Here is a 13,847-nt window from a genome sequence, read left to right as displayed (position 1 = left end):
AGTCGCTTCAGTTGTGTCCTACTCTGTGTGACCCCATAGACGGCAGCCCACCAGGCTCCCCCATCCCTGGGATTCTCCAGGCAAGAACACTGGAGTGGGTTGCCATTTCCTTTTCCAATGCATGAAAGTGAAAAGTGAAAGTGAAGTCCCTCAGTCATGTCCGACTCTTCACAACCCCACGGGCTGCAGCCTACCAGGCTCCTCCGTCCATCGGATTTTCCAGGCAAGAGCACTGGAGTGGGGTGCCATTGCCTTCTCCGGGGTCAGTCCCTATGATGTTACTGAAACAAGGACCATCTGCTCCCAGCCAGCATTCCATCCTGGTTAAGGAGCTGTGTTAAGGAATAGGTTTAGCTTTCTGTGACCAATCTATTCTGTAATCAGATAATTTGCTTTCTTGATGTACTATTTTTAAATTTTTTTTATTTATTTTAATTGGAGGCTAATTACTTTACAATATTGTGGTGGTTTTTGCCATACATTCGCATGAATCAGCCATGGGTGTACATGTGTTCCCCATCCTGAAACCCCCTCCCACCTCCCTCCCTATCCCATCCCTCAGGGTCATCCCAGTGCACCAGCCCTGAGTACCCTGTCTCATGCATCGATCCTGGACTGGCGATCTATTTCACATTTATGATGATATACGTGTTTCAATGCTATTCTCTCAAATCATCCCACCCTCGCCTTCTCCCACAAGAGTCCAACAGTCTGTTCTTTACATCTGTGTCTCTTTCACTGTCTCACATATAGGGTGATGTACTATTTAATTAATGAATAAAAGATTAAGAAGGGTAGAGTTTTCGGCCACAAAAAATAAAATAATGCCATTTTTAGCAACATGATGCATCTAGAAACTATCATACTAAATGAAGTCAGACAGGGAAACACAAATATCATGATGACATCACTTATATGTGGAACCTAAAATATGACACAAACAAACCTATCTATGAAACAGAAACAGATTCACAGACATAGAGAAAAGACTTGTGCTTGCCAAGGGGGAGGGGATGTGGGGCAGGGAAGCACTGGGCATTCAGGATGAGCAGACAGAAACTTTTATATACAGATGGATCAACAACAAGGTCCTACTCTATAGCACAGGGAACTATATTCAATATCTTATGACCAACCATGAGGAAACAGAGTATGAAAAAAAATATATATGTATGTGTGTGTAACTGGCTCACTTGGCTATATAGAAGAAATTAACAGCATTGTAGGTCAACTATACTTGAGTAAAATAAATTAAAAAATAAAGAATGTTAGATAATGGCAAAAAAAAAAAAAAAAAAGGATTTCGTGGTTCCTTCACCTAACTCCTACCAAATTTCATACACACACACACACAAAATAGAGGTTTGAAATTTAAAAATACATATTTTTAATAAGTTTTCCTTTTGGAATTCTCAATCACAAAGTATATCTAATAGAAGTTATTAATCTCATTGCAAGTAAAATAAACTACACTAATAAATCTGTATTTCTAGGATAGTTTCTACCTGGTTAAATATTTGCATAATCCAGGAATTAGAATAAATATTCAGTACAGAACTGGAGGTCAAGCTTTTTCTGTTCTTATCTATTTCCTCATTCCCCCAAGAAATGACATGCTGCTAAAATTTACAGAAAGAAAAAGCAGAATGCAATCAGTACATTTTAAAGGTAACTTCATATTTTGATCCATGAATGAGAATATAAAATGTTTTACAAATATATTCTTAGCAAGGAGGCTGTTTTAATTTGTGGGTTATCAGCATTCATTTCTCTTAGTGTAAATCATTCTTTTTCCCATTTTTTTAAAACTTAACAAAAAGCGACTTAAGAAGGCAGAAATAATTAGGCAACATGTGTAACCACTGAACTTAGTGGCCAGAACTCCTGAGTGAAATCACCCATAGCCTGCAGGTGCTCACAGCGTCTGGGCCCTCCTGCTGTTTCATTTATCAGCACCTCTGTCACCCCCACTTGCTACCGCCTCTGTGCAACTTCTCTCTCTCCTCAGATTATTTTATTTTTTATCTAATTCATAATTTTAATATGAATGATCTATGATGACCTTTCTTTCTTTTTTTCTTTATTGCCACTCCACACATGGGATCTTAGTTTGCTGACCAGGGATCAAACCAGCTCGCCTTGCATTGGAAGCTCAGAGTCTTAATCACTCAGCTGCCAGGAAAGTCTCTCAGACTGTGTTAAAGAAGGGAGGGGTCACAACTTCTCTCACCCACACAGTGTGATGCTGTGGTTGCTATGAGCTCCTGCCTTTTACACACACTTCTTACCATCTGTTATTTCCCTGAATTAATCCTTCTAACGAGGGAAGGATGGTCTCACCTTACTAGAACAAAAGAAACTGTAAAGGCTCTGTTATGATACAGTGGAAGACAGAAGGATGATTTTCTTTTCTTTTTTACTAAAAAGGCATTTCTTTACTTTAGGAAAAAAAATATTTCAAGGAAATAAATATTGACTTCTTCATTAGTACATTCCTTCTTGTTTTCAAGGAGGGTGCTGGGCTATGACACATGATGACTTTGAGCATTTCGAAAAGGGCAGAGCTTTCACAATCCATCAATAGAACCCGAAGTCCCTGTGTGTGTAACCACCTACTGGCCCATGGGCTTATCTGAAAAGGCAAGACTTAGAAGGAATGTTGAAATTTAAAAGGCCATTGTCCTTGGTATAGACAACAGCTTCCTAGAATTCAACAGTCCTATTTCCTGTCATTTTCATCTTTGGGAAAGTCATGATTTCTGTGAGATGTGACATTTATTTATGGTACTTTAAAAAAGTGTTTCATATGAGCTATTTTCTAATAATTACATAAGGATAAAGTTAGAGGTTGAACCTCAGGTAAATTTACCCACAAACACACCCACATTTATCGATTCCAAAAAAGTGCAAAACACTCTTTCATGTACTCTTATATAACTTATGGCTAAAAACATTTATCTTAAAAGCATGATCCATCGTGAATTTTTTTTCTTATTTTTGATTCAACAAGTTAAAACATCGTTGGACTGTCTTTCATGCTGATTGCAAAGCAATGAACAAAATCCCAATGTACAAAATTGTACTCATTGCATGGATCCAAATGACTGATGATTGGAATGCATGCACCTCAGTTGTTTGAAGCTTCTCAGTCATTTACAAAATAGATGAAGAATTCAGGACTCTAATGTGAAATTAAGGAGTAGGTGAGAAATGCTAAATAAAGGAATCTGCTCCTATTCAAAGAACATTTTGCACATTTTGTAAAAATGTGCTGCATTTTATAAAAATCTAGCATCACTGTTACTAAGTCCTTTTTTCTCATCTCATCTAAAATGGCAAAGAATGAAAAACTTCAGGTACTTTATTTAATTAAACTGTGATATATTTTAAAAGTTCTGAGTTTGAAATTTAATAAGGGACTAGACCCTATTTCTCAAAACTGTGATCCTCAAACCACCTGCATCAGAGTTATCTGAGTTGTATTTTTCTCTTAAGGCCTTCAGCCGATTGGATAAGGCCAACCTACCTTGTGGAGGGTACTCTGCTTTCCTCAAAGCCTACTGACTTAGATGTTCATCCCATCTTAAAAATACCTTCACAGCAACATCTAGACTGGTGGCCAAATATGTAGGAACAATGATCCAGGCACTTGACATTTACAATTAACCATCACACAGTGGGAAAATAACATTGAATTGATACATGCTTTATCAATGTAGTAGTATTTCCCTTTTCAATAGAATGTTAGAGTTGGAAAGATGTTTTAAAATGAAGCATCTTGACATCAGAGATGCTCAGATCACAGTTGACAACTATCAGAATCACAGAGAGCTGTGTCCTTCATTTATCTGCTGCTTCACCAACAACAGACACAATCCTGGCACTCAAGGATGAATTAGTGACTTCCTAACACATACAGCACCACCACGTGTCAGGCATTGTTTCTTCACAAGCATCATTAAATCCTCATGGCTGTTTTGGGACATGGGTCCTCTGTGACCCCACTCTACAGATGAGGAAGCAAAGGCGTGGAGACACTGAGGACCACACCCAAGCTCAAGTTGCTGCAGGAAGCAGAGCCAACACTCACATCAGCCACTGTGACGCCTGCGTACATTTGCTGAACTGACTAATGTAGCAGTCTTGTGAGCCCTTAGAGTCCCAGAGGAGCACAGCTCCCTATGTTGTTCAGAGCCCCTCCTTTGGCTTCCTGCAAGGGAGGGAAGTGGTCCCAGCAAATACCAGCTCTTCCCCCAAATTCTCCCTCTTGCCTCTTCAATCCCACCCAGAATTCCTCAGCATCCTTCACGCTGCCTGGGGTGGGTGACTTGTTAGTGTTGGGAGAACTCACTTCACAGCATCTGGTCAGTCCTTGGGGAAATGTTCTAGCACCGCTTTTAGGAACTGACAGTCCTTGACGTGTGTTTTATAGTTTACAATTTTGAGTTCTCTGCAAAGCCCAGATAATAGTGAAAGTTGTATGGATTAATATCATGGTGTCTTAGCAAGGCTTATAAGACCCGTGGTTCAGTGTTAAATTGAAAGTTCTGTGAAAAAGACATTATTTCATCTTATTCATTTAATTCTCTCTGCAAAATGTGAAATACCTCTTCTCTACTTATTTCTTCCCAACTTAATTAGGGTCCCAGAGTCAACTCCTATTTATAGAGGTGTTTTCTTGGACCAAAGTAGACACCCAGGGATCCCAGGGATCTCAGAGAATGAGATCCTAAAGGGTTTTTGATGAACCTTGATTGCAGAGGTAACTCACATGCGTCAACTGAAAGAAAAATGCTCAACATAAGAGCTGTGAGATGTATTATTCAAGGTCTTATTGAGAACTGTGGGCTTCCTTGGTGGCTCAGATGTTAAAGAATCTGCCTGCAGTGCAGGAGCCCTGGGTCTGACCCCTGGATTGGCAAGATCCCCTGGAGAAGGGAATGTCAACCCATTCCAGTGTTCTTGCCTGGAGAATCCCATGGACAGAGGAGCCTGGTGGCCTACAGTTGATGAGGTCACAAAGAGTCAGACACAATCAAACAACTAATACACACACACACACACACACACACACACACACACACATTGAGAACTGTAGCCTGGGAGGCAACCTCTCAGGAGCTCTGAGAAGTTGTTCCAAAGAGTGGGAGTGGGAGGTGAGTTTATTCATCCTTTCGGCTGGGGAATACATGCAGGCAACTTTACATCACAGTAAAAGGTTACTGGCAGTCACAAAGGTATCTTAAGTTAATCATTTTAGTTCTTTTCTCTGATGGGAAGATGCAAAACTCTGGGTTCATCACCATTCTTCCTGAGACATATATCTTACTTTCTAGTGGCCTGTTTTTCTCACACCATCACCTTAAGCCCCTCTGGCTGAAGCAGAGGACACAGGCCTGCAATGCGTCAGTCCTGGCACAGCCTGGGTGGTAAGCCAGGTCTCCAAGCTCCGTTTAAATCAGGCTTGCTTAGAACTTGGATTAAGACCCCAAGACAGTACAAGTGCCATCTTAAGAAGACATGCAAAGGCCCTCTCAAATAGCTTGCCATGGGCCCCAGGTGGGCAAGTCCTTGTTCTCAGACAGGAGGAAGGTGAAGTGCAGGGGCTCCATTCTGGGATAAAGGGGAAGGTGGATTTGAGATATTCAAGGTGAACTGATTGCTCAAACAGCCTCTGACCGAGTCCTGGTACACTTGTTTCCTGTGTTTTGGGGGAAGAGATGCCATGGGCTACATTCCTTTGGAGGAAATTACAGAAAAGTGTCAAGTAGTTAAACAATAAAACAAAACAACAGGATCTCTCTGTTCTTGCAGCCACAGATGTACTGGCACAAAGAAGGGCATATGGTCGGCCGTGGGACACTGTTTCCACTGAATGATGCTGTGAGCTTGTTAGAAATGCAAACCCACGAGGCCCATTGAGATCTTCTAAATCAGAATCCCCGGGGATGGAGCCTGCCAAGCTTCAGCTTGTGCTGCTGGAAAACATAACTTGTTTTGCACCAGGAGGCAGGAGAGTGGATGGTGGTGAACATCAGCCACCCTCACTGAGCCAGCCTGCTGCAGGCACTGCCCGGCTTCCAGACACAGAAAGATAGAAGGCCAAACAAGTGCCTGTCTGCACAGAGCTCACCTTCTATAGCCATTTCCCAGGAGGCACTAGTGGTAAAGAACCCCCCTGCCAAGACCCCCTGGCAAGACATCCCTATCCCAGTATTAATGCCTGGAAAATCCCACTGACAGAGGAGCCCAGTGGACTGTGGTCAATAGGGTTGAAAAGAGTCAGCCATGACTAAGTGACTTAGCACGCATGCACGCACCTTCTAGAAGGGTGAGTTTCATAAATGCATAAACGGCTCAGTTTCCCATAGGGATGAGAGCTACAGTGAGAATAAAACAGGGTCATAGGATAGAGAGTGACTAGCACAGGCCTCGAGGGAACCCAGCCCTGAGAAGTGGACATTTGGATGAGAAACAAGAGATGGCAAATGAGACAGTAAACTGTAAGCTGCACAGAGTGTGTTATGCTCTGTGTGTCCACAATAATTATGATTATTAAGATTCGGGGGAGCAGATACACATAATTAGTAAAAGAAGACTTTCTGGATTATGTAAAACCTGAACCAGGTATTTTGCCTGCCCTGCAAGACATTCTTAGAGGTTAAAGGAATTTATTCATAGAAATTGAAACCTGGAGTGACTGGAGGTGCAAACGCCTGAGAACATCTTAGGTCACCCCTGGAGGGTCAGCAAGTGTGGAATAAAACCAGGAAGCAGGTCCACTGGACCCACAGAACAGGACCAGGAAATCCTGCAACAGACTGACCCAGCTGACTAAAGCTCTTCACAATTCTAAATAAAGAGATATTCAAAGCTCATTTAGAAGAGCCAATTCAAGCCCATTAATCTATGGTATGCAAAATTTGTGGCAAGAAATTATGCATGCTTGAACTGTAAACTACACAATCCTCATTCTCTCGTCATTCTTCTCATCAAGTCTTTTTTGAGTCTATGTTTATAAAGTCCCAGGTGGAAGAACGCTTCTAATTTCACTATCATTATAATTGTATTACAAATATTAGAAAACGATAACAACCATGAGAGGTTGCAGAAGTTGTAAACTGGGAAGGGAAGAGATGAAGGGTCAGTGGAAGGGAGTACGAGGCTGCAACAGGAGACGAGGGCTGACACAGATGGTCCTAAAGACGGGAATGGTAGTAGGAGACATAAGTGCAAAAGAGGAAACGCAGGGGAGCAGCAGCAGTGAGGTAAGTGAACCGTCTCCATATCTGCTGTCGGAAGAGAACAGTGTCTGCCTGTGATCATCAATGAACAGCAGTTAATGTGTGATTTCAGAAAAAGAAATGCGCGTCCTAAGCATTTTTAAAGGAGTGGTGAGGAGAGTGGGTCAGGGATAAGGAAGGATGAGTGGAGGAACTGTCGACGGTTTCAGTTCTATAGCAAGATTTGGCTCTTATTCACCATGACACACGTGACTTTGATACAGTTGAAAAATGCAAATTATAAAAGCCTTTCCAGGGACTGTTATAGATGAATCCCTGGGTGAGTAGGATCTGTTGATGAACTTCAGGGCAGCTGCCATGCTCGGATGCTCACAGCGAATGAGGCGCAGTTCTGGGTTCTTTGTGTCCTCGTATGGCAGGCAGGAGGGCTGAGGGAGCTCTGGGCTTCCCTGGTGGCTCAGATGGTGAAGAATCTGCCTGCAGTGCGGGAGACCATTTTGATCCCTGAGTCGGGAAGATCCCTTGGAGAGGGAAATGGCAACCCACTCCAGTATTCTTGTCTGGGAAATTCCATGGATAGAGGAGCCTGGCAGGCTACAGTCCATGGGGTCACAAAGAGTTGACCATGACTGTCTAACACTTTCACTTCTTCATTAGCTAAGTTAGGGGCAATACATATACATTTATGCCGGGTACATTTCTGTTTCATGACTTTTATTGTTCTGTTCTCAGACTGAAAGGATCTTGAGTCATATTTTCGATTTTTTTTTCTTGTCTGCTGCTGATTCTTTTACCTGTTCAGTGGCAAACAAAACTTTAAACCCTCTTATCTTGCCTCTGAGAACTGGGCCTGGGGTCCTCAGAAGGGTAGCTATTACTAGAATTGTGTTTCAGCAGGAAGGAAGTGGCTTCCCATTTGAGAGCACATTTCTCAGCTTCATAACGCAGCAGTAAACAGGATTCCTGGGCTTCTGGCTTGAATATCTAGCAGAGAGACTTTTCACACTCTTATTCCGCTCTTTTCTTCTTGGAAAATTACTGCCCCGCGCCCACAACCTTTGCCAGTAGCTTGAGCCGTGAGAGTAATTCTGGCCAGCAAGTTGGATTATTCATCTGCTGGCGCGAGTTAGCTGAAGAGCTCTCTTTCCCCATGGTAAGGGCCATGCAGAGCACATGTTGATATGGTGGGGTCTGGAGTGCTGAGCCAGCCCACTGAGGACAGCGACCTAGAGGTCACCTGATAGACCTGCGTCCTGGGAGCCAGTGCAGCGTTGTGTTGTAAAAGCGGCCCAGTCTTCCCTGTGCAGCTTGACAGTAGTAGAGAGGGTTTTGCCAGGGAGCCACGCAGTGTCTCCTCCAAATCTGCACACTTGATTCTGAAAGGGTTCTCTACTAATAACCTTGATGGGAGGACAGTCGTCACCTGGGATGGCCACAAGCAGACCAGGATGTACGGTCATCTTCAGTCTGTGGCCTGAGAATGTCTGACAACCAGACAGCTGCTCAGTAACATTCTCCAGTGGTATGCTGGAATGCAATTCAAATCGCAGCAGATTGGGCAATTTTAGAGCCTAAGTTAAAACAAATACTCTTTCCTAGTCAAGTGAATTTTAGGTGTGAGCTCATAATCTCTGGAACTACTGAGAAATTTCAATTTGAACTACACTTTCAATCTCCTGTGTCCATAAAGGGTCTTCCTCGGTGGCTCATTGGTAAAGAATCTGCCTGCAATGCAGAAGCCATAGGAAATGAGGGTTTGATTCCTGGTTAGGGAAGATCCCCTGGAGGAGGGCATGGCAACCCACTCCACTATTCTTGCCTGGAGAATCCCATGGACAGAGGACCTAGCAGGCTACAGTCCATGGGGTCACAAAGAGTCGAACACAACTGAAGCAACTTAGCATGCATGCACACGTCCATATAGATGAAACATTCTGGGTTCTTGGTGAGGTCAAATTCTTGAGGTGGCTCTCCTGATCGGAGGCAGTCATCTCACAGTGCTTACTGCTAAGATGCCCGTTGTCTCCACTGGTGTGGACCCTTCACTCCTGGAGGTTCTACTGAGTCCATTCTACCCTACAGGCATGAAAAAACATAGTGAAGCTGGAAACGTCAAGTGTAAAAGACCAGCCTCTCTAGCTACACTGTGCATCCATTTCCTCTGAGGTCTTTTCCCCTGCTTGGTAAAAAATCTTTTGTTTTGTTTTGCTGCTCACTGGATCCAGGTCATCTGTTTCATTCTCATCTGGGGAAGCCTTGGGGCCTAACTGTTATGCAAACAAAGTCATCCTTCTGCCCTGCCAACAACTTCATCTCTTCAACAAAGTGAGGAGTCATGTGACTTGGGTACCTGCTAAACAGATCAAGGGAAAAGGAAAAGGTGCAGAATAAAAACATAAACCAGTATCAGAGATGTATTTCATCTTTTAGCCATTTAAGCAGAAATTGAAGGAAGCTCAGAAAACAGAAAGCCCTCCTCCTGTAACCTTCTGTTGGGGCTTATTACTGAGGTTGAAGTCCTCTGTGATTAGAACTCTGTTAGTTAATTCCTTTGTAAGGATTCTAGTTTTTTTCAACAGTTGTCTTGGTAAATATACTCCTGGAAGGAAACCAAGTTGATTTTTGTATGTGAAGCATCTCCATGTGAATCCCTTTATAGTAAGTTTTTTCAAACACAGTGCTATTTCTGGGGCCAACAGGACGTATCATGGAGAAGCAGAGGGAATAACAGGTTAAAAGATCACACAGTGGGGGAAGGTGTGGACAAGACCAGGGAGGCGGCCACTCTGGGTCCTCCCAGTCTCAGGCAGTGTGAGGGACCAGGTGGAGGAGAAGAGCTGAGGTGCTGCCTGTGTTATGTACTGGTTTATGTCTCTCCTGGCCAGGGGCAGTGGGAGCCATGTGATCCAAGCACCTGTGGTTTTGGATTGCCTCTGTCACCTAACCATGACCTTCAAATTGGGCTACATTGAATACTCGTCCAGAGTGTTTGGGGTGGACCAGACTCTGTAAATATCTCCTGGAAAAAGCATAGAACTTAAATCAAGTTCTGATTTATCTAGCATTTTTGCTAAATGGAATGGTGCTGATGATTATTTAGGCCTAGGCTTTGTTTTAGGATTTTTCACTTAAATTCTCTGTTCTGTCCTAATAATGGATTTGTTGACACAACCCATATTTTCAGTATTATTTTTAGCAAACTATTCCATTTAATGAGATTTTTAAAAACACTCTGTTCGAAGGCCAGTTGGTTCTAGTCAATTCCTCCTAATTACTGTGTTCAAGATTATCAACCTATTTAGAGCAGGAAGAATCTATAAATACTAGTTACCACTTCAGTGCCTAGACTACTCATTGCTATGGTTCAGTTTTGGTCAATAAAGACAGGCTTATTGACCAGGGAATTTATCCTTTTCAGAATTCAGATGCCAAGGCTCTCTCTCACACACACACACACACACACACACACACACAGTCTGTTTATACTGTGACTCACTGAGGCGAACTCTCAGATGGATAACAAACTCTCACAGCAACAGTGACACACAGTAGACCTTTTAGCTCTGATGGAAGGCTCTGGGGTCAAGGGCACATAAATAAAATGAACTTGGCTCTTTGTTGCTGTGAGAATCTAATGACACCAAATCCAGCTGCAGTTTACCTGCCAGACTTAGTCCCCTAACCCCTTTGTACCCTACGTTCAGATGAGATAATCTCTGCTCTTCAGAAGCATACTATGAACAACCCATTAATATTTCAGTGTTACTCTGTTACCCTTTGTTCTAAAATAACCATTCTCATTACCTTTGCAATATAAAATTCTCTTAATTTTGGCCTTTTTTTTTTAAATGTTATTATGGGGCTTTTGGCTGATGTTGTTTTTAACTTTTCTTGGCTGTACAGCTTGTGGGATCTTAGTTTCCTGACCAGGGATTGACCCAGTGCCCCCTGCACTGGAAGCATGAAGTCTTAGCCAGGGAGATTACTGTCTGAGCCACCAGGGAAGCCCTAATTGGCTATACTTCAGTGCAAAATAAAAAGTTTAATGAAAAAAGGATGAGGGTTAGATTTCTCTTCTCTTAATGTTTAGTGAGGTCTAAAAATGGAACAACTTCCTGTTTCTATTTATTAGTGCCTGACTGCCCACAGTAGAAAAGATGGTGAAAACTTGTCTCCTTGGAGAAAGGAGAGGAAAGAGAGCTGAAAGTTTTCAAGGAAATCGAGTATCTAAAATGTTATTTTTGTCAACAAAAATATCTTCACTATATTATGTTAGTAACTTAAAATATATAAACCTACGATATAAAGTTAGCTTATTATGGCAATTTCTTCCCTAAACTTCTTAACCACATAATGATACTTGAGTTCCAGAAAGCAGCCTGTTTTGCAAATTTTGAAACTAAGATAAAATGTAACTATTTGTCATAAGGAAATGATTCTAACTTCTGTACTTTAAATTACTAGAGGGGGCAAAATCTGATATGTGGAGGGAAGACAGGTTCCAAGGAAAGTGAAAAAGGAGGCTAAGATAACTATACAGTCATTAAATAATTATCAATTGTTTAAGATAAAGCAATTTATGTCATCACTTCAAAACAGTTATTTCAGCTATTTCAGTGTATATGGTAATAAACTATTTTATTCATCAACATCTTAGATCCACAACATAAAAACATATGAGCATAAGTACAGCAATCTCTCAAGTGCTTTTAGAAATGAAATTTGCTCCTTAACTTGGCTGGCACTTGTCCTTTTTTTCTTATTCTTATTTTCACTGAATCCATCGACTTATTAGTAACAAATGGATACTACACATCACTGGCCAACTTAATATTACATAGTATACAACTGGAGTGGAAGGCATATACAACAAGATAAGTAATCCTAAGACTTCTCAATTTAGGTGGTCAAGCTTTCTTTGAGTATAAAGACTTCCAAACCAATGGAAAAGAGAAAAAGTGTTGATGTAGGAATCAGTAGTCCATTATCAGATAAGTTATTTTCAAGTAAATTCCTGAAAATGTGAGCAAGGAGGTCTAAAACAATCATTTAAATGTCTTTGGCATTTTTATGTATTGTCAGATAGAATGATAGGCATCTACATAGAAAAGCAATGTAACACAGACACATGTTATGGCTTAATATAAGAGATTAAATTTCTAACTAAAATTCATTTTTATTTGGATAGTCTTCACCAACAGGTTTCATTCTCAATATTAAATAGAGCAGAAATTTTGGAAGTGACTTTGGGAGAGTATTTTCTTTTTAATTGCACATACAATTCCTTTATTACTTTGATTTCAATGGTTACTTAATTTGAGAAGCTAAAACCAACTTTTCTGCTTTTTAAGTATTTTGCTATAAATACTTCAGTGGAGGCAGGTGGGTGGACAGAGTAAGGTATATGTTTTTACATTTGTTGTTTGGTCTCAAAAGAATTAAATTCCTTACTGTTCCTTACTGTTTTTTTAAACCCTCTCATCATAAAGTAACTTTACACAAGCTTTGTCATAATTTAAAAAAAACAACAACACAGTACGAAGTTTCAGAAAATACAGACTAGCTTTGAAATGCTAGGAAACTAATGGAGTCTGAAGATCAGCTTGGCATTCTAGGTGGATAGTTCAGAGGGAAAAATAAAAAATAAAGAACAGTCACTAAAGGTTGAGGCCCCCAGAAGCAGCAGTGGTGCATGATTCTGGGTGACTTTCCCATTTGGAAAGGATTGTGGGAGAAGTCTTTCCCTTCACACCCTCAGTCCCTTCACACCCCCAGTCACGAATAGTATCTTTGAATGTGAACAAGATCAACAAAACATCAGATCATGGGTCAAACGACTGAGAAAGCCTCATGAAGAAACCCTTGAGAAGGTCCATGAACAGTAGGTACAATTTCCTTAGCCATGTGATTTACAAACATTGGGAATACCAGGAATGGAGAGTTTTCACCAAAGCAAGTCTATTTCCACCCAGTTTCATATGTATGAATTATATGTAACATAGGGAGGAAAAAGTACTGAAAAAGTGTATTTTCAAGCTTTCAGCATTGACCAGAATCGCCCAGAGGACTTGTTAGCTTAGGGTGGGGCCCCTTGAATTTGCACTTCTGGGAAGTGCCCTTAAGATTTGATGTCTCTGGGCCCAGACCACATTTTGAGAACCACTAATTTACATAAAGTCTATTTCACTTTTCTACTAGAGGATAGCCACCTAGATAGATTGTCATACAGAAATCCTTAATTTTGACCATGATGTTTCTTAGGATGTGGAGTTAAGCAGTCTTTAGTGACTATGGTGGGACACAACACTAAGGAGATGCCTTGTAGTGTTGATGGCTGTAAAGATTGTCACCAAGTTCAGAGTTGCCCTTTTACCTGTCAGCTCTGAGGCTGTGTTATAGTTCCTCAATTTGTAAATTATATAGATATCATTTCTCAGGAATGTAGGGTTAGATGCTTTCTTCACATTTAAATTTAGTTCTACTCTAGAAAATATTGCCATCTTTCCAACAAACTAAATTCATGTTTCTTAAAATCAGTAATGGAAATGCCACTGTGTTGCCCTTGTTTTTCAGAGAAAAATAAGTACAGTGAAACTAATTCTC

The sequence above is a fragment of the Oryx dammah genome, unplaced genomic scaffold, assembly GCF_014754425.2.
Source record: "Oryx dammah isolate SB20612 unplaced genomic scaffold, SCBI_Odam_1.1 HiC_scaffold_19, whole genome shotgun sequence".
Taxonomy (NCBI): Eukaryota; Metazoa; Chordata; class Mammalia; order Artiodactyla; family Bovidae; genus Oryx; species Oryx dammah.
This window is presented reverse-complemented; position numbering follows the sequence as displayed.